This window comes from Cygnus olor, chromosome 1, assembly GCF_009769625.2.
Source record: "Cygnus olor isolate bCygOlo1 chromosome 1, bCygOlo1.pri.v2, whole genome shotgun sequence".
Taxonomy (NCBI): domain Eukaryota; kingdom Metazoa; phylum Chordata; class Aves; order Anseriformes; family Anatidae; genus Cygnus; species Cygnus olor.
Genome location: NC_049169.1, coordinates 95,883,990 through 95,905,904, shown reverse-complemented (window position 1 = coordinate 95,905,904; position 21,915 = coordinate 95,883,990). Strand labels below are relative to the sequence as shown.

At 39.1% G+C, this 21,915-nt stretch overlaps 1 long non-coding RNA gene across 2 annotated transcripts; it reads left to right on the top strand.

The window, feature by feature from the left end:
• Positions 1-7: 7 nt before the first annotated feature.
• On the top strand, positions 8-20,909 carry LOC121076618. Of its 2 annotated transcripts, none has more exons than XR_005823625.1 (4): positions 8-701; positions 1,383-1,484; positions 5,572-5,804; positions 20,652-20,909. It is a non-coding gene; the product is annotated as an uncharacterized LOC121076618 (long non-coding RNA). The 2 variants fall into 2 exon arrangements; XR_005823624.1 differs by lacking the exon at positions 20,652-20,909 and adding an exon at positions 6,008-7,183.
• Positions 20,910-21,915: the final 1,006 nt, after the last annotated feature.

Genomic DNA, 21,915 nt, shown 5'->3' with positions numbered 1-21,915 from the left:
CTGCTTTTTTAACATTTAAAATGTGCTTGATTTCCTGTCATAGCTCTTGTTACTTCTGCCTACCTCTTGTGACAGTGTTTTAGACTGACTTCCCACAGGAGCTTACAAATCAAGCAGGTTAATGTCTTCATTAAAACTGAATAACAGTTTACTTTGGGAAAAAAAAAAAACATATTAAATATTTCAGGATATTGAACACCAAACTACTATTAAGCTTTAACTAATGCATTTACTTTGCTGACACTTGCTCTCCGATGGGACATGTAGCTCAAGTTAACGTCACAAGAAGTGATGTTTAAGGCTTCAAGAGGAAGTGTTTCCAACCCCTTCTAGATGATTTTACTCCAATTCTATCGCTCTGTACTTGAGAAAAAGTTTTAAATAAGTTATTTCAGCAACTTGCCATCCTTATTTTGGAAACGTTCTGGGTATAGATGTCCCCTCTAAAGTCTGAAATAACCCTTTCTATGTCCTAGATATATATGTGGTATGTTGTGTAAAGAAAGTGACAGCCTGTTGGCCTCAGGACACGTAAAGAATGTCCTTAGTACGCTTTGCCTTTGGGAGGAAAATACAAAGATTGTCACAAACGGGAAGTCACGTTCACAACGCTTCTGTCACCAGTGCTTGTAAACCCACCTCAAGGTGCCACTGATGTAGTGGAAGTGGATCAGCAGAACAGAAGTGGAGGCACGTGGCCAGTAAGTCAAGGCTTCTCGGTTGGCAAGTGGTGGTGTTCTGCCTGGGCTGCTGTTGCTGCAGAACTGTTTGCTTATGTCTTTCTCCCTCTGTGCAGAATCCATTTGCGATGATGCCATGTGGGACATGGGGCATGCCATCAGTAATAGGGAAGGGGGTTGTTTGGGTTTCCTTGGGTTTCCTTTGTTCATGTTGCACTGCATATTCTGTTGGTGTGATTTGCTTTAGCAGCTCTTTTTGTTTTTGTTGTTTTCTGGTTTTGTTTTTTCTTTTTGGTGGTGGGTTGTTGGGTGTTTTTTTTTTTTTTTTTGACCTCTTTATTTGGCAATCCTATGGTTTACTTATCTATTATCAAAGCCATGTCAGACTGTGGTGCGTCATTCTTCCTGGATCTGACTGCAGCAGCACCCCAGTACATGAAGCAATCAAACAACATTTCTTCTCTGGAAAATTTAAACCGCTCCCTTTGAAGTTTGTTAATTTATCTAAAAAGAAAAATATCAAAACCAGTTCCAGCTCTGTGCAGAAATAATACTGATATTCTCTTATGCTATTTCCCATTGTTGATCTTTAATAATTCTGGAACTTTTCTGACATCTCTGTAAGCTCTGTGAGCAGGTGATCTGTGAGTAAATCTCCCTGAGGAGTTGCAAACGTTCTTGAATTATTTACATCTACTGTAGGAACTCTGTCTTGTATTGCATCCTGGGCTGAGTGTGTGGACGATGCAAGCTGGATGATGGAGAAGGAAGCAGGGAATGTGCCTATGGCACATAAAGATACCTGTAAGTTTTATGCATACATTATATCAAAATAATTCTACTGTAATGCTGCTGGCTTCAGCAGAGTTTACTTGTGGAAAAAAATTTGCCCACAAAACTTATGTTGGTTATGGCCATAAAGAGGTCATTGAGAAAGTTGAATGGCTTAGAGAATCATTTAAACAGTAGGGCAAAAGTACAAAGGCCAGTTTAACTACTACTGGGTATCTGAAATACGTCGTCATTCAGTGGCGAAGCTCCGGAACATGCTGAGCTCTACCCTCATCACAGCTGGCAAATTTGGTAATTCCTGGTAGGCTACTAGGTAATTAATGCGAGTGCCTGGAAATTTATTTATTTATTTATTTATTTTTCTTTACTTGTAGCCACATTGCATTTAAGTTCAGGAGATAAAATAATTCTCATTTTCACTTATGTAATTCTTTGGGGCACTCCACTTTTTGGGTAAACAAATGTAGCTCAAAATTGCCTTGAATTTACGTGCCATGCACATTTGTTCACTGTATTGTCATTCTTGCCCTTTAATTGGTTGCATGTGTTACATTTTTGAGATTTTTGCATTTGCCATTTGAAAATAAAAATTGTGTTGCCTAGTCCTGACTTGCAGGATAAATGAAACAGAACTGCTTTTGCTGCTGCGGTGGCTCAGTACATGTACTCTTGTGGTGTCAAAACATACTCAGATTCACAATTTGTTTGATGAAACAAATTTCTGTGCCTTGTGCACACTCGCCTCGCACAGACATTTGTTCCTGTAAAATGTAATGTTTCAGTCAAAGAATGTAGACTTGCGTGGTTCTGGTTGGCCCGAAGGAAAGTTACCAGAAATCAGGGATTGAGATGAAGAGGGTTACTCATCCCACTTTTTGGTGAATGGGTCATGTTGCTGGTGCCATATCAGAGATGTTTGCCCCATCTTGCTTGTCCTGCACCTGCTCTATGGATGGTGTTATCTTGGCAGTTTTTCTTCCAGTTCAGTACTGCTCCTAGAAGGCACAATAACCTGGGCTTTGAGAAAACAGTTTAAATTAATGCTATCCAGATTCCCAGATCAGTATTAACATCATTTGTGTGTATGTATTACAATAGAACTAGGCAAGTCCCAGATGAGATCAGCACCCCATCCGCTGGTGTGGGTGTTTTACATACTGTAAAATAGAATCGCTGCCTCAGGAAGCGTATAGTTAAATAAGCAAGTCAAGCAAAAGGTGAAGGGAACAAAATATTGTAATTCCCACTATAGTGACTGCAGACTAAGACACAGAAAGATTTAGTGACTTGATCAGGATAATCCAGGGAAAGGAAAGAGAGGTTTTCAGAGGCAACTAACTCCCACTAAAGCAAGCATGGGAGTGATGTGCCAACCTGCCATTTGTGCCTTTGAAAATTTCCCCAGGGAGTCTATTGTAGAGCCAAGCATTGAACTCTGATCTTCAGTCCCCCACCAGACAACCGTTCTTTTCTGCTTTAAGTGGTTTTAATTGAAAAATACCATCTGAACAGTGTCTGTAAAGAATTACTTTTCCTCAGAACCTCCAAAAGAAAAGGAAAATGATGTGCTGCAGCAATAAATTAACCAGTGATCAAAATAAAAACCACAGTCTTGTTATGAAAACCAGAACTGGTGGGTAAATACTGCGAATTTATGACACCACTGAAAAAAAAATCTACTTTGGTAAATGTTAACACTATTAAAAGTAAAGAATTTTTTTAATTATTAAACTATTCAGAACTCTTCTAAACAGACTTCACATGCAAAAGCTACAATTTTATTTTTTTAAAAAGCAAGCAGTTCACCCTTGCTTTCCTGCAGGCACTATTTATATCTGTGTCGGTGTTTGTTTCAGAGAAGAGAATAAAACTGAAGCCCACATGACCCTCTCATACTCTCCCCAAATAGCAATAACACTTTTCCTTTTTTTTTTTTTTCCAGAGTTGTACGAATATTGGCTCACACATTCTCATTGCTTTGTGAGCAGGTTGACACTCTCCCCATTTTACAGTTTGGGAAACAATGGCTGAACTCAAGGTTATCCGAGTCCAGAGAAACTGTTAGAGTCAGATTACGCTGCTGGAGTGACCCATGTTCAGGCCACTCCAACACGTCCCCAAATAATATTTTACAAGCATGAGCCATCTGTGTGTGATGAGATCAGACGTAAGGAAGTCTGTAGTTGCCAAGAGAATTTGAGTGAGCAGAATTGTACAACTACAAAGAAATCCTACAGCATCAACAAAGGAAGCTAAGAGAAATATTCCCACTGAGTTCTTTCGGACTATTTTAATTGGACCATTTGTTCTTGCAATATTTTAAGGGTTCATTCTTCCTTTTGCACATCTAATTAGTACTGACAGTATTGCAAGCTCCATGTTCATTATGAGTAGCCTCCAAAACGGATAGTCCCATATTTTGGAAAAGAACAAGGTATTATTTCTGCTGTGCTTCCCTGTGCACCTGTAGGGGAAGCCAGCCTTTTTGACCTGGCTGCATCACAACCTCATCCCCCTCACAGACCCCCACAAAATTTCCTCAGACAAAACTCCCCCAGAATTCTCTGTCAGCTTCTGACCACAAAGTACTTGCTGCGTGTGGACCTCAGAGGTAGGATGGGCTCATTACTTATGTCATCCTGCTTTTATTTGTTTTATGGAGTACTTCACAAAAGCAAATAAATGCAAAGGATAGGCTTTTCAAAAGCTCTCAGCATCAGTCTAGCTCTTCTCCCTTTGAAGACAGTGGGGACTTGACTTGACTGGAGATGGAATTAAGCCAACCCTGAGCATTTTCAACAACTCCAGTCATAGCATCTCCCCAGAGAATTTATGATCTAACAAAAAGGATTAATTGATTAGCTCTCAAGTTGACCAACGGATATTAATCTTTTGCTTTCAAGAACAACTCTGATTTTGGAACAGAAAGTCTCCTGAGTTTTTGTTTTGGTTACTATGGGTTAAGTTCTGTTAGGGTTTCTCCCAGTTTGTTTTATTAGAAAAAGGTATTTATTTGACTGCGGTATGCTACCTAAAATTGCTATAATTTATTTCTTTATTTCCATAAACATTGCTGTGTTTATTTTGGATGGGTGGTTAGTTAAAAAAAATCATAAAAACATATTGGTTACCTCTGATATCTAATTTTCTCTTGTAATCACTGTATGAAGTTTTTCTATAGCACTGATTAAAAAAAAAAAGTTGGGGAGGAGAGACATCAGAGTCTATTTTCAGGATGGCATATCAGACCACACGCACTTATGGGGTAGAGTAGATTTGTTATTTTGGGCAGTACTGTGGAACTTATGAGAAGCTTTCTTTTTTTATACAAAGTTAGTTCAGAGTAGATTAAAGTTTATTTCAAACTCAGCATATTTGACCTCAAGCATCATAAGAGTCATGTAGAATTGGCTCATGCTATTAAATTCCTACAGTGAACTCCATAATAATGATTAATTTCTTTCATAAACTCTCTTCATAATTAATACAGGTTTCATTGTGGGCACTGCTATTCTCATATTGATTATCTCTACAATTTAGATTGGACTCTTAAAATGATGTCTTTGTTTACTCTGATGACCAGACATTTATTTTATTTGGATAACTCTCATCATTTGCAAACTGAACTGGGGATATTGCTACCATAGAAATTACAAATATTTCAGAGCTGTTTCTTGCAAGAGCAGGGATAATTTTTTGGCACCTGAGATTAATAATACTTTGGTGTTCTCTGATGCCTCTCATCTGAGAATGTGAGTTCTTTATGAACATCAATTAATTAAGCTTTAAGACACCCTCCTGAAATAGGGAGGCATTAGTAACCTCTTGCACTGATGGATAAACTCAGATTTAGAGACATTGACTGACTTAGTCAAAGTCACCTGGCAAATTATCATGAATATAACCCAGTTTGTTGACTACTGGTGTTTCTGTTGTGAGGAGTTTCTTTCTCCTGGCATGATAATTTTTGGCATGGCATAGTTGCTTTTGGCAAAATATGCTTTTTAAAAAGTTATAATTACAGGAGATGTTTTAGCTGCCTGAAAAAGTATGCACCTTTCTTGGTGCTTGTTTCTTCTCAAAAATAATTTATTTTCAGGATTCTCTCATAAGCTGCAGTTAATATCAATAAACTTTTCAGACTCGGATAATCTCCTTTGGAAAAAGGGTGTCTTCACGTTTCTGGACAACTACAGGAGAAGCAGTTTAAGGGCAAAAAAGCAGAAAATAATGAACGATAAGACTGAGAGATTTGAGCATATTGAGGGAGAAGAGACGCAAACCAGATTTTGCAGCATCACAGCGCACACTTTATACAATGCTATGCAACAGGTGAGCCTTCCTCTTGGTTCCTCCTGTGTATTAACAACATAAATCCACATTATTACTGTATTTAAAAGCACTTGGGCACAGCTCCAGTCCTCAGAGAGCTCAGGGATGGGGACAGTATATCTTGCGTGGGTGTGTTGCCTGGGCTCTACAGGGTCCTGAGCCCCTTGGCGCTTGCTGAGCTCTCCTTGTTTTGTTAACTTCAGAGGGAAGTTGCAACGGGTGGCAGAAGGCAATCTCCAGAAGGCCTGGGAGAGGAGCAGGAATTCCAGTTTTTGAGCTGAATTCAGCCGTCCTGCTGCTGCCAAACCTCCGAGCAGGGAGGGGGAGATGTGGATGTAAGAAGCAGCACGTATATCAGTATCAGTGCTTGCAGTACAACAGCCCCCGTGCCTGAGGACAGCGAGTGCAACTAAGGACAACGTGGAATTTATAAGAGTACCTCACATGTTGAGATGCTTTATAGTCCCCCCTGTGAATAGCCTAGCAAAAACCATATGTGAAATATAAATATACTGGGACTTAAAAACCAGAGCTGTATTCCAGCCTTTTAAGTTAATTTTATAACATGCTGCATCCGAGGGCTTAATGTGTGTTGTATGCAGTGCTAGCCGACTAGCACGGGACTTAATAAAAGCAGTATGTACTGGAGACACCAGAGGGGCTGGTGGAAAATGGGGAAAGAAGATGGTGGAAATATCACATTTTAGCGAAAGAAAGAATCCAGTTTAAACCAACTGGCTGCTTGTTTCCTTCAGTCAAAATGCAACAATGAACTCCTGTTGTCATGCTGAGTCAGTTGGCAGTGACTCATTTTATCAGTCTCAAAATTGTCCGGCATTTCATCAGAACTGGATTACACAATGGGTTTTTCCTTTTCCCCCTTTTTTTTTCCCAATACACTTGTAATATTAATAGGCACATAAATCATCTGACGTTAACATGTTTCCTCATTAACTTTTACTTTTTTAATTATAAAATTAGTAATCATACAACTTCCCGAAGAGGGAAATACAGTAATCCCAAATCTGACTTGAAATTATAAAGTGCAAACTTTCTTAGTTATGCCCTTCTCTCAGTTAAAAATAAGTTAAAGCCTTTTGTTACTTTCCACAGGATATTGGCATAGCTAACATATGCTCACAATTGTTCGGCTGAGGTATGTGTTCTCTATTGGGTGTGGAGAGAAAATTTGTATGTGGCAACAGCAGCCAACATATCAGGGTTGATTTTTCTCCTCAGCATGACTTTTTTTGGCTATTTCTGCAAAAGCCTCTTGGAGAAAACACTCAAATGTAGCATTTTATTTGCTCAAACATTGCTCATGTGATGTGATTTATTTTGTGGGCATATTTAATCCTTAAACACAAAAAGACCCGTTATCTAAAGTACAAAGAGTGTGATTCCCTAATTAAAACTTAAGAACATGCTCCCGGTCTGCATAGTCTGTAGAAAAGTTAGGTCTAGGAAGTTTTACATCTAACTCTGCATACCAGATTCTGTCATTTTAGCGCCTACAATGTTACACATTTTCAATCAAACTGATATGAATAAACTAAAAACGTGTAAAAAGTGATGCTGAGTTGGCTGGACAGCAACGCATCTGTTCTAAAACCCAGCATTTCTAAGTCAGCTGTCTTGTCTAACATAACATCTGTATTTTCCACTCACATGATTAAATTAAATGTGCTCAGTCAAATCCACTTTGTAATTGTAGGTTTGGGGCAAAAATATGGACCTTCATTTTTTAATCTTAGAAGATTTGAGACATCCAGAATATGTTCCATTCCTGCCCCAAACTCTGCATCCTATTTTGTGTTTAATCCCATCCGTCTGTGTTTGAAATCAGTCCTGGTGGCTATCAAATGGAAAGCTTCCAAGCATCTTTGAATAGTTTTTTAATTTTGTTCTTCAGTGGTTCTAGTTCTTTGTTGTTAATTAGATCAAACCACATTTCCACTGAGGCTGTAACGGTAGTGTCATCAGCCTGTAATCTGTCAAGTCCCTCTGAAACCTGCTTCAACTGCTTTTGTAAATTTAGTACCTCTCTGTAAAGTTCCTCGCAGAGGAAAACATTTTCTATTTTTTGACAAAAAGTCCTTCTTGTTCTCACTGCCGATTTCAGCGTACTTGTTGATGCAAACATAGATAGAGGTGCATGTTCGTGAGAGCAACACGAAGTGTCACTGGAAACAGGGACATCAGTCTTCCTTTTTCATTCAAGTTAGCCAGTCTGTGGGCAATTGTGGAGCGATTTTTGTCCATAGGCTCTACAGTACAGTTTTGGGAAAGTTTGGTTGATGCTTTGTAACTCAGCGTGGTTGAAATACAGCACTGAGCAGCCACACATAGCAGCAGAAGAATTGTTTTAAACAATCTTGTTTCAAGTTTGTTTTTGTTGCCTAACCAAAAAGTAAAGCCATCTTTCTCATGTTGTTCTAGTTGGTCTTGGATGGTATCTTTGGTAACATTGCACCAATATTTGTGTTTTTCATTTTGATACAGAATTGATAGCAGCGCACGAGAACATACATTTCATTGTCTGCGTGCTTGTGGCCATCAGGAGGTCATTTGTCACGGTCAGCTAGCTATCCTGCGCTAATGTCACCATTCAGTGCTGGTTCGTTTCTTTCTTTCTTTCTTTCTTTCTTTCTTTCTTTCTTTCTTTCTTTCTTTCTTTCTTTTTCTTTCTTTCTTTCTTTCTCTCTCTCTCTCTCTCTCTCTCTCTCTCTCTCTCTCCCCTTCCCTCCCTATTTCTCTTTCTCTTTCTTTATTTTCTTTATTTTCTTTCTCTTTCTCCCTGTTTCTTCACTTGGAGTTACTTCTAGTGGACGGCTAAAATTAGAAGTCTTTAAAAGAAATGTTTCAATCATTGCTATCAGTTGCTCCTTTTGTGTTCCATGGAAGGCAATATCATTAAGATAAAAGAAGGTTGCATCTGTCTTGCTAAGTAGAGCTTTTCTTTAAAGCATAATCAACTAGTAAGCTCATTTTTGGGTCTTCAAGACACAAAGGTGTCTAATGTTGAAGAGCATCTAGGAGGTTTGGAACAGATTTAAATTGTCATTGCAGCTACGTTTAATAATGATAATGCCAGCACTAAAAACATCTCACTTTCAGGATCATCAAACTCATCAGAGTTCTGCTTCATTAGTTTCACTTAAAAGAACATCTCATCTTAAAGGGTCTGCAGAAATGAATTGTCTGCGCTTTTTGAAATAGATGTGAATTCATCCCAGCTTCTTGAAAACAATTTTTGATAGTGGCTGCAGTATACTGTCAAAGAATTATCTCAGGTTTCGTATTACTTTGGTACATGCACACACTTGTTTCCTGTTGCTTTCTTCAACTTTAAGAGAAGTCAAATAAATGATTTTTCCTATGTGTTTTAGCCATTAAGCTCCAGTTTTTAACACTGGTATCTTTAATATTAACTGTAGAACATGAAACCCACTCTCTGGATTTAATAGTTGGTATTGAAAACCTGGGTGAGATAGCTAGCTATCCTTAGAACCTTGTTATAGAATACTCTGACGACTTAATGGCAGTTTTTAGATCCTAAAAATATCATAAGATCATGTTCAAAACCAGACCCATTTATTACTTTCTTTTTAGTATCTGATGACAAATGACTCCATCAACCAGCAGCATCTCTCTCATCAGGCCCTGATAGCATTCCTTATTCCCCATGTAAGTAGGTAGGCTAAAGTGAACATTTTTTGCTGTCTTTTACAAGGGACAAAAATCATAGCACTGTTGTCACTTCCCTATTAAGTTTTAGAATGTTTACATTTTTCATTTGCAGATTGAAGTTAGAGCCTAATGTTTCAAGCATCGCATGTAACTCTTCTGTGTTATTTTCATTTAAGCATTTCTAAGTGGCAGATCCCAAGCATTCAGCACTAATAGAAAAATGCTACCGGATTGTTCCTGCACCTGACATCGTACATATAGGTATCATGACTCATGGACTCTTGGCCAAACTCGATATAAGCAGCAGCAGCAAAATGTAATAACATTTCCCCTGAGACCGTTGTGTGGTGCTTGAGGAGTGTTCTGCTAACTTGTGTTGTCTGCGTTTTCAGCACTCCTCTACAGTTCGTGATCTTGAAAAATTAGATGCAGGCCTGGTATCTTGGGCAAATATATTTCTGCTTTTGAGACCATCTGTAGATTCGTCTATTGGGGCCCCATCTCATCCATCAAACCCACCTCTGTGAGCTTTGCTTTTTAAAGCAGAGAGGGCAAAAGGAGCATCTCTCTAGAAGCTAGTGTTCCTCAGATGCTCTCAGTTGCTGAAAAGAGAGAAATATGCTAATTTACCAGTACCACACACTTTGTGCTTTTTTTGTCCGTATTTGTCATTGGCATATTTAGTGGTCCTCTATAGCTTACTCTTTTCTTCCTTTTCCTTTTCCTTTTCCTTTTCCTTTTCCTTTTCCTTTTCCTTTTCCTTTTCCTTTTCCTTTTCCTTTTCCTCTTCCTTTTCCTTTTCCCTTTCCTTTTCCTTTTCCTTTTCCTTTTCCCTTCCTCTTCCTCTTCCCCTTCCTTTTCCTTTCCCTTTCCTTGTCCTTTTCCTTTTCTTTTTCTTTTTCTTTTTCCTTTTCTTTTTCTTTTTCTTTTTCTTTTTCTTTTTCTTTTTCTCTTTCTCTTTCTCTTTCTTTTTCTTGTTTTTTTTCTTTTTCTTTTTTTTCTTTTTCTTTTTCTTTTTCTTTTTCTTTTTCTTTTTCTTTTTCTTTTTCTTTTTCTTTTTCTTTCTTTTTGTTTGTTTTTTTTCTTTTTTTTCTTCTTTTTCTTTTTCTTTTTCTTTTTCTTTCTTTTTCTTTTTCTTTTTCTTTTTCTTCTTCTTTTTCTTTTTCTTTTTCTTTTTCTTTTTCTTTTTCTTTTTCTTTTTCTATTTTTTCTTTTTCTTTTTCTTTCTTTTTCTTTTTCTTTTTCTTTTTCTTTTTCTTTTTCTTTTTCTTTTTCTTTTTCTTTTTCTTTTTCTTTCTTTTTCTTTTTCTTTTTCTTTTTCTTTTTCTTTTTCTTTTTCTTTTTCTTTTTCTTTTTCTTTTTCTTTTTCTTTTTCTTTCTTTTTCTTTTTCTTTCTTTTTCTTTTTCTTTTTCTTTTTCTTTTTCTTTTTCTTTTTCTTTTTCTTTTTCTTTTTCTTTTTCTTTTTCTTTTTCTTTTTCTTTCTTTTTCTTTTTTTCTTTTTCTTTTTCTTTTTCTTTTTCTTTTTCTTTTTCTTTTTCTTTTTCTTTTTTCTCTTTCTCTTTCTCTTTCTCTTTCTCTTTCTCAACTCTCTCTATTGGCTGCAAAGTAGTATGCACCTACATGCCAGTGTTGCCGTCTCTGTGCAATCTCAGACACAGTGCTGTTGAATATAAGTCCACCTATCGGTTGCACAAGTAACACTCCATGTAATTGCTTATTGACATTTTCTCAAAGTCAGGGGTACACATACCACCTTGAATGAGAAGAGCTCATGAGGTACTGTGGGGAGTCCCAAGCAGGGGTTTCCGGGGGTTGAGAGCCTGGCCAGAGTGAGAGAATGTAACAGTGTGGGATGGTTTGCTCTTCATCTACCAAGTACTCCCTTCCTTGACCCCACACAGATGGTCATAGCTCCAGGACTTGACTCAGAAATTCCTGGGGCCTGATCTAGTCTCAAGTGAACACGAGACAATTGAGTACCGAAAGGAGCTAAGTTGGCAGGAGAGCGTATGCAGGTGTCTGAAGTATAAAGCTATGCAAAGAGGAGCAGGATTAAGGCTTCAAAGCAACGAAGTATTTTTACTGTAGTTTTGGTGACTACATACCAAATTAACAACTCTTTCCGGACACACACAGATACCTATGGTATGCTGACAGTTTGCAGCTGTAGGAAACTCGTTTTTAGCCCAAGCAATGTTTTTGGAGCTGAAAGAGCTTCAGCTGGAATTCAAAACCATGAAGGTAAGGGTGGTCACGCCTACTGCCACATGGGAATGCTTTTTGATCATTGAATTGTGACAATGGAGTAGTTCAAGTTACGATGTTTTACTCCCAACTTTTAGAGTCTGCATTTGTTACAATTTTCAGCACCCTTCCTACTCTTTAATCTATACTTCAGTTAGCTGTTAGGAAACAAATTGGAAATATCTTTCTTTACTCTTGTAGGGAGGTTATATTATACTCCTTAAGGGGAATGAAATAACTTTATGCACTTTTCCCTTATTTTATTCCCCATTTTGCCTGTCTGTTCCTTGATGGCTTTCACTCTTCGATCAATTCCATCAATTTTAATTGGAATTTTTTTCCTGTCTTCTCTTGTGATAAAAAGATATTTTCATGTAATCTGTTTCTTTGGGCCCAATGGTAAAAGGGCTGTCTTTGGGAATTCGGACATCTATTTTCCATTAAAATGAATGGAATCTAGTGTTAGTATCTTGCAGGGATTTGAACACCTTTGAGCTATTGTGAAGCAAATGTTCTTGTTCCTCTGAAAGGGAACCCTTGCTGGTGATGAGGATGGATAATCTTGAGCTTTGAGACCTGTGGATAGTGCTGGGAGCCTGTAAGTCAACTTTTTGGTTTCATTTGTCTTGTGCATAACTTTTCTTTTTCTCAGAGGAGTAGTCTGTAAAGTGGTCCTAAAGAATTGACTACATCATTAAGTACCTAACATCAAAAACACGTAGACTTTGTTATATTGTGGCTTCTCCAGAAAATGGTGTAATTTTTGTCCTTCTTATTTTGAAACAGAGGTCAGATTGAGCTGACTTTTGGCAGTATGGTAAACCGGTGCTTTTTTCCCTGGTGGTTTACTTCCTGTGCTCCAAAATTACAGCTTTAATTTAGGAGCTGAAAAGCTTGTAGCCTGCCTGACTCTGAGGTTCTAATTAAAGATTGCACTAGATGTGAGCTGACACTTGGTTATTTGCAGTCAGCTTCCTAATACGAGAAGTCTCAGATGTTTGAAGCAGTGTTGACTTTGAAAACTATTGACAGTCATTTAAACGATAACATTATTTATTATTCTACTGCTTTTCAAGAAGTAAGGCAGGAAAAGAAATTAGATAATTCCGTTATGCACCTTGCGCATTGTTGTCATACTTTGATACTTCGAGCCCGGAGTAGTGTCTGGATTGAAACAGCAGGTTGGGAGACAAATAGCCCCTAAATTCTGTCTATTATAACTCTGTGTCTACTTTTCTCATACCAGTTTTTAAACTGAATGACCATCAGCACTAGATGTATGCTTGAGTGGGATGTGGTGCCTGAGGAGCCAGCCCCAGTTCTGATGACTGAGGATGTGTGTTGCTCCAGGTAGCTCTTAACAGGGTGCTCCCAGCTGTCCCCCTGCCCCAAAAACCTGTATCTGATAACCCCTCGTGAATTTCTGTGGTGTGTTACAGCTTTACTATATGAATCTCTATGAATTCCAGACTGAAACTCTACTTTTCTTACTCAGTTGGATGGATGCGTGATGTATAGTTTGATATTCCATCTGGTATTTCTATCAGATGTGATTTTTCATTCTTGTTTGGTGTTTGGCCCATAAATGGTCCACTGAAGCTAGCTGAAACTTTCATGTAAGTGTAGTGGTAGCAAATTTGTTTCTGAAACAGAAATCTTTAAGGTTTACTGACATTTATGATTCTCACATCTGCGATGTTATCATGGTGTGGTAAAAACAAACGTTGATTCATTTCAAGACCACAACAGGGAGTGCTTAAAGTCATATTTGCATTCTGATTCTTACTGATTTTTTGTTGGCTTCAGGACAGTTGAACAAATGGAACAGTGGGACAGCAAAGTACCAGTTAATACAAAGTTATCCTTTCCCAACCTCTGTTTATTTTGTTGGTGCTTTTTTGTTGTTGTTGTTGCATACTATCAAATGGTTTCACAACGTGACCTCTGATTTTGAAACAAAACAAATTAAATGTTAGTTAGTACTGATTAGTGGAATATTAACATTGATTCTTTATTTACTCAAAAATCAGGAAATTAAAGTTCCCCTGGCAAACTTAATTATGTGTAATTGCACAGATATTACAATGGGGATCTCATTACATGATCATAGGCTGTCTTTGTAGCAATACCAAATATTATAGTCCTTGCTAATAATTGCAAAGAAAGTTATAGAAAAGGAGCCCTTTGACCATAAGATAATATCTAACTCAAGCTCTTCACAAAACCTGACTGAAGCTTAGCGTTGAAGTTGGTACACTTCATTTCCATTATATTATTTTGGAAATATTTTGTCACCTTGTTCTGTGTGCCCTAGTTCTGTAATGAAAGACCCTTTCGTTCAAATACAGGTAAAATAAAAGAGTTGTTTGCCCATAGGATACTGTGATTCTGTGATTTCATTTCTGTTGGGTTTACAGGCTTACACCGCTACCAACCTCACCAGATCTTCCAATTTTTGATAGGTCTGGTTGAAAGAAAGGCTCTTATCTCTCTTCATGTGTAAATTAGACCTGAGGCTTAATTTTAGTTAATACAACTTTTTGCTTGTAATTTCTCTGGCTTTAAAAAATAAAAAACTCGTATTTTCCATCCAAAATTATTTTCAATTAGTATTAAAAAAGAAGAAAGAAATGCACCTCAAAATGTATCCTTTAAAAGAGCTGAGCAAACTGTGTTCTGATTATCCAAAAATATTCTTCAGGCTAAAACTGAAGGACTAATTGTAGCCAATCTTGCCTATTTTTTGTAAGTGAATTTACTTTATGTAAAATTAAAAAATATCCAGACGAGGACATTCCTTTTCTCTGTTACATCTAGTACATCTAGGGTTTTTTATCCCGCAAGAACATCTTAGACTAAAAACTTCAAAGGCAATGAATACTAAATCCTGCCCACCTGCACACAAAAATAATCCCACAGAGGTGGTCTATAGATCACAGATAATCAAGTTGTGTCAAAGGGAAACTTTTACACTGAAGATTGATGTTATTAGCCCTGGTGAAATGGTTGCATCCTTTCTCGTGTTTCCCCTGCTTTTGGTACAAAAGTCACCAGTCGAGTCTTGGAGTCGATTTTTTGGACAAAGAAGGACAAAGCTTTGTTTGGTGTTTTACTCATTTCCATTTTCTTTTGCTCCATGGTCTCTATAGTATTTAGCTTGCCTAGGGAGAATAGAAACAGAATCAGGTACTTCTCTATACACTCCCCATGTCAGAGTCAGTTACCCTAAACACCCCTGAAGGCCCTGAACCTGATACTTTCTATTGTCTGGATGTAGGATTTTAGGGGCATATATCCAGAATTCTTAAGCATGGTGGCTTAGCAGGAATTCGGGCCATCTGAATCTGGGTCCTAGGGTAAATTTTGTGCTGAGCTCCTTGGAAGTGTGATAAAGCCACAACCCTGTGAGTCTAGCATTTTCAATAACTTACACTTCCAGTCTGCTTGGTAAATGCATTGGTTTCCCCTTGCCTGGAATACATGGAAAAAGATCTTATATAGGAACTTTCACACAATGCCTATATTTGAGGACAAGAATCCTACATCAGCTGCAGGAATTTTGTGGTGAAGTGTTAGATGAGTAATGGCATTAGCATTGGTCCTTTCAAAACTTACAGCATTATTGTTCCTGTGATTTTTTGGTGTTGGTCATACAACGCTAGCTTTAAGAAAGTAAATAAGTTTCTAGTTTTCAGAATTGTGCAGAAAAAAATAAAAATACTTGGGAGTACAATAGAGATTAAAAACAATAATCCCGTAACTTTTAAGACAATTGCATAACTTTTAGGGCCTACTCGAGGGTTTTGAATGTTTGAAGTTTCAATATTATCTGTCTCTTTTCTGTAGAGTTGGGTTTCGCCTACTTTATTTATAGTCAATCAAATAAAAGTTTTTGTCCACGTAATACATAAAAATTTCATTTTTTTTTTCTTATTTCCTTTTTGCCTGTTCCTTTTTCCTAGAAATGTCTGTTTATTTGGGGGCAATAATCACATATGCAATATTCTAAACAGAAAGATAATTACATCTTGGAGGAGTACCATCTCTGAAAATGCTGACATAAATATTTTCCAGGTAGAATGGATTCATGTTGATAAGCTTGTGCAAATACACTCAATTCACAAGCTTCCAAAACATTGGTAGCGATACTTACATTTTTCCTCATCTAGATCATCTCCATGCAAAATAAAAGCAGCGCATCTGATCTGATGTGACAATCACTAGAATTGCAGAAGTATGTGGTGTGGTTTTTTTTTCTTTTTTTTTTCCTACTATATAAAGAGGGTAAAAGTGAACTGATGACCACCTAGAGCTTCAGCATTTTCACAGTGGTTCATGTCATAACCACATGACTGCCTGTAATTATTATGACAGAAATCAAATCCTCCTGCATGCTCCCTAACTTCCTGGGACAAAAATAGAAATCTTTGATAGTCATTCTAGTCATCCAGTAGAAGAGAGTGATGGATGTGCATCCTGGCTTGTTTGTTACCATAATTCCTTTCAAATGGCAAAACTACGTTTTACCATTTGTTGATCAGTTTCTAAAGGATTTCCATAAGTAAATCATCAAATTTCTCATCCTTTAAATGCTGACTGAACTGCAATGTGATTCTTTATAATCAAATTATAGGTAACCTTTGGGAAACACATAGTTATATAATAGAGGGTGCACCATACAATTCAGTAGGCTATGTAATAAGATCCGATTCCATTGTAACTCCACAGCTTGGATGAGGGCCTTACACATTAGCTCAACAGCTAAATTGGTCACAAATTGCCTGCTGATGCAAATAAAGGTAATATCCCAACACTCTGTAAATGGAGAGGACGAACACAGATGTAGCCAAGGCTGTATACTTAGCTACAGGTTGTTTTGTGTTAAATAATTACAACACATTCTGTACGTTCAAGAAGTAAAGTTCACACACAAACATGCCAAGTGTGTGTGCATGTGTGCATAATGGAGAGATGAGGATAGACCATGTGGAAGTTTGAGGATTTTTTATGGTTTTGGTTCTCAAATTGCAAAAAGGTATGGTACCAGTCTTCTGGACTTTGTTTTATTAGGACTCTCAGTCCTTGTAGATGATGATTGATGATAAGAATGATGATGATACACACCAGTATCGATGGGTATAAATAGCAAGGGATTGGCTATGGTGGGGCAAAATTTCTTCCATCACAGATACCTCACTGTCACGACTCACTGATGTAGCATAGCAGCAGTACTTACCTAACACATACTATCGCATCTGGCGTGGGAAACACCACTTTGCATCTTTTGTGCAAGGTGGCTTAAGTACTGTAAGGGAACAGCCACTGTGCAAAGCGTTCCTTTACCAAAGTGCTGATATTGTCATCATAAAAGAAAGTGAGCATTTATGGTACGTGGTACTTATGACTGGGAGGCAGATTTTCACAAATCCATTGAAACGGTTGGAGACATCTCATCTTTGCATCTGATCTATTATTCACAACGTTCCTGGATTTAAAATTAAAAATAAATACATAAATAAATAGAAAAGACAGTTCTGGTTCAGCAAGTGTGCCCCAGTCTTTCCAATCAATTGGACTGTCTGAGATCCTGATCCATAGAGGCAGCACAGCCTGAACTCCTGGTCAGGAAAGCCTAACATCCCAATCCCACTTCTACTCTCAGTCAAGTGGTTAACTCTTTCCACTTAGTTTTTGCTGTCTGTGAAATGGAAATGACAGTAGCTATTTACCAAATGAAGTTTTGAGATTTGTTTTTTTTTAATACATGCACATTTTAATATGTGCAGCAGAATGGATCAAAGCTGCTAAATTAAAAGAAAATACTACTGATTTGGAGGTCTGGCAGTAAGTAATGACTGCTGAGGTGGGGCAACAGTTGAGATTCTTTGTGTATTGAAAGACACCAGGAGCACACTGTATTTTTTTCCTTCTGTCCTCATCATCTTCACCAGTAAATCTGCAGAGGTAAAGAGCATCTGTGTGGTTCTTCTACATTTTTGTTGACCCCTGCTGATGTAAATCAAACACACTGTCCTCCTGTTATCTTCAGGTTTAGAAAAACCTATTTTAATCACTTCATACAGGTATCTAATTTGAATCAGACTGCCAAGCTGCAGGGCTCTTGTGCCTTCTTAATTGGCATCTTTCTCATTACATTTGAACAAAGTTGCAGAGACACCGCAGGACATGAATAGAGACAACTGAATCACCGTTCCTGTCGGGCTGGCAACATGACGGTATGATATACCAGGGGAGTCTAGGAGATCTGAGTATGTGGTGAAGGGGACTAAGTGGAAGTAATCAAGTTCAGACATGTTGTGGAGTGTTTCTAGGTCCTGACGGTGTTATCTGAAAGAGAACTGCAACAGATATTTGCCTGAAATTTTTAACACCAGTGTGGTATCCGTATGCTAAGCCTCAGCACCATTTTGCTTGTTGCAATGCATGGGACAAGATGCACTTGGGATCAGCTGAACAACTGCTCTATAAGGTCTGTAAGGTCTGTGAGGACCTCACACTGGGGTTCTGATTCTGGTCCAGCTGGAAGCAATATAGCAAAATAGTGTGTTAACCCATCACAATGATGAGCAGGATACCCAACCAGCCCATGGAGTCAGTTCTATTTAAATTTCTTTAGAACTTGAGCGTCACCCAATATATAGCTGCTAAAAGGCCAAAGTCTTTTAAATGAAGTCAGTTGTAACCTCAGATATGGTTATAGGATGCAATGACTCCTCTTCTAGTGGTTGCCTACAAGATAGGTCTAAACTCACTAAGTTGGTGAGCCTGGGAACATAAAAAGGAGAGGAGAGAGCAGAGCAGCACAGAGTATGTTATTTGGCACCAAAGCGCATTCCTTCCCTCTCAGTCTGTCATCCAGAATCTTGTCATGTGCAACAAAGACTTGCACAGCCATACCAGTTCTGGTGGACACTTTTTGTGTGGTTTAGGTAGGCTGACTGATTTATAAGACAACAGAGAATCAAATCGTTGATGGTTCGTATCCATACAGAAAGGCTTACGGGTGAGGAACCAGTTGTGCAGATCACAACTTGAGAGGTTTATCGTTGAGGTCAGATAGATACTTGGATTTTATAAAGGTTATGGCTAATTGCATTCATTTCTGATTAAGGGCCAAAACTAGCTTACATTGGGATCTGCTTGATATGCAGCCAAACCCTGCACTACTCTGAATGTGCTTTGCTTCAGGTGTCATTTGAGGTTTGGTTCTAAGTGTCTCCATATCTGGGTGGAATCAGGTTCAGTTTTAGGGTCCTTACTGAGATTCAGACTTTCTGAGAATATGAGTAAATTTACCCTGTGATCCTGGTTTAGATATGTGTATAAAATTTCGAGAAAGTTACAGGAAGTAAGGCTCTAGATGCCTCCCAACTTAAAGTTTTTGGATCTGGATCAAGGGCAAATCTGAACATCGTTCAAACTTACATGGTTCCAAATTAGTGTAACCTAAATGTCAAAATTTTAAAATGTTCAAATCTGTATTTTATTGAAACTTGTTAAGTTTTGACTCTCTTCAGATTTGAATCTATAAGGTAGGAGGACTGAGGTGTGAATGTCAGTTTTGGGTCAAGTGTGCCAGAATACTAAGAAGTTCTTATATCTGATACCCTCATTTTGGTGTAGATCTATTTTTTAAATTTGAAATTCTGAGACTACTCATATTTAAACTGAACAACAGTATGTAAAATCTTGTGATTTTCATCAGCTGGCTTTAATACAGATCAGCTTTGATTTGTTATCTGTATTTTTCACATGATATTCTCCATCATAAAAGTCTGAGAGATGCTAGGCTGAGATAGGAAAACAAAGCACTTCATATATTTTTAGTACTATTTGCTCACGGAACTACAGTCAGGTCCATTTTACAGATGGAAAAACTGAGGCAGAGAGTGGTCATTTGGCACGTAGACGGCCATATAAAGAACCACATTTAGAAATAGTCTCCTAGATCACTTTTATTTTTTTAACGTTACATACCCTTCAATAAGTTGAATATGGTCATAAAGTCCAGAGAAGCAAATATATAACATCTGGATTTTGCTGTATATATTTGGAGTACTTCAACTTGTAGAGCTACCTCTATGTACTGCAGGTGTGCATTTTGCTAAATATTACTGAAGGAGTTGAACTAAGTCACCTAGTAGAGCTTTTTATTCTTTGTATTTTACCCTAAGGTAAGAAAGGTTGTGTTTTGATGATGAAGGCAGTAGTGAAAATTAACCTTTTGAGAAAAGATTAATCTTTCTGTATTTCCTGTACATCTGTATGAAAATATGATGTTTATGAGCAAAATACAAAAATGTGTAGCAGCTACCAGTGAATAAAACTAATCAAATTCACCAGTCACCAGGCTGGTTAATATTATGAAGACTGTGTGTGAATTGTGAACATCCAGCGAGCCAAAGGGTACAAATCCATGAATCTAGGGGGTTTACCTGTCTCTTTTAGTCAGTAGGCTATCCCTTTTCAATCGGTACAAGTTAGGCATATATTGCCTAATAATGAATGTGGCATAAAAATGTAATTTGGGAAGCAGGATGTTGGAATAGGACTTTGGATCCAAATGACATTCATTTTACTTAATTTTAGCCAACTAAAAGCTAGCTGCCTGGCCTAATCCAGCTGTACAGGCTCACTCCTCTTTTTGGGGGGTGGGGGAAGTGGGATGGGTGGCTTTGTGCAGGTGCCTGTCCCTCCACTGGCAACAGGGGGAGCCCATGCGACTGGTTCAGACGGGACACTTAACTTTTGCACGGCCGTGAATTATTCGAAGCCAATTCCGTGCTAAGCACCAAGAGATTTGGGTTCTCATCGCTTTATCCACTGATTTACAGCATAGCCTTGGGAATATCACTTAACTTTTTTTTTTTTTTTTTTTTTTTTGGACCCAGTTTCTCCAGCTAAAATAAAGATACCCTGCTGATAAAGTTCTTGGAGGACCTTTGTCCGAGGATGAAATACAGGTGCAAAATCTTGTTTTCCTGCCCTTGCTACTTTCACATGGCTGTGGCTGTCATTAAAATCATCAGAATTTTTGTGAACAGCATAAGTTTGTGTGCGAGGGGAGGCAGGGCCGAGTGAAAATTATTTTAGTGGCAGCGTCGATCTTCTTCAGCCATGAGAGAATGTTGTAAAAATAAAAATCTAGTAACCGCTTACGTGTGCTGGGTTTCCTGGCTTTGTTGTCTCCCTTTTGCACCTTGTTTCTGTCTGTGTCCCCCCCCCCCCCTTTACCCCCCCCCAGCCAAAAAATGCAGGGAGTGGGGAGCACATTTTCCAAACCAGACCCCTATTTTAAATAACCTCGGCCTGTTTGCAACCGGGAAAAATGTTTTGTTTGGTTGTTTTCTTTTCTTTTTTTTTTTTTTTTACTTGAGAGATTTATTTCCGTCCTCGTAACGCCGTGTACTATATGCATTGCACCTGTTCAGCCATAAGCACGGCGCATTATTATAGCTGTAGGGGCTGAAGCCTCCCGATACCTGTTTCGGTGTGTGTGTGTTTGGGGGTGCTGGGGCCAGCAGCCCCCTCTCTCTGCTCGCAGCCACCTCAGCAGAGCCTTCACCCCCCCCACACTGCTCCCCTATTGTCTGGAGGCCCCCCTATTGTGTGGGGCCAGGTGTTCCCCCCATCCCAAGCCCCCAGCCCCAGCGGAGCTGCCTTTATACCTTCCCCTCCCGCTGCCTAGCGGGGCAAGGTGGCAGTGGGGGAAATGCCGGCGTCCCCTTCTCTGGGGGTCCCCACCTCCCCGGGGGTCCCCTCTCCAGGTGTCCCCTCTCTGGGGGTCCTCTCTCTGGGGGTCCCTCCTCCAGGTGTCCCCTCTCCAGGGGTTCTCTCTCCGGGGATCCCATCACCTCTGGGGGTCCGCACACCTCTGGGGGTCCCCTCCTCTCTGGGGGTCTCCTCCTCTCCGGGGGGTCCCCTCCTCTCCGTGGGTCCCCTCTCCACGTGTCCCCTCTCCAGGGGTCCCTTCTGGAGGTCCCCTCACCTCTGGGGGACCCCTCCTCTCCGGGGGGTCCCCTCCTCTCCAGGTGTCCCCTTTGGGGGGTCCCCTCTCCAGGGGTCCCCTCGGGGTGTCCCCTCCCGCCCGGAGTGTCCCCCCCCGCCCCCCCCCCCCCCCCCCCATCCCGCCCGGGGGTCCCCCCGTCGGTGCCG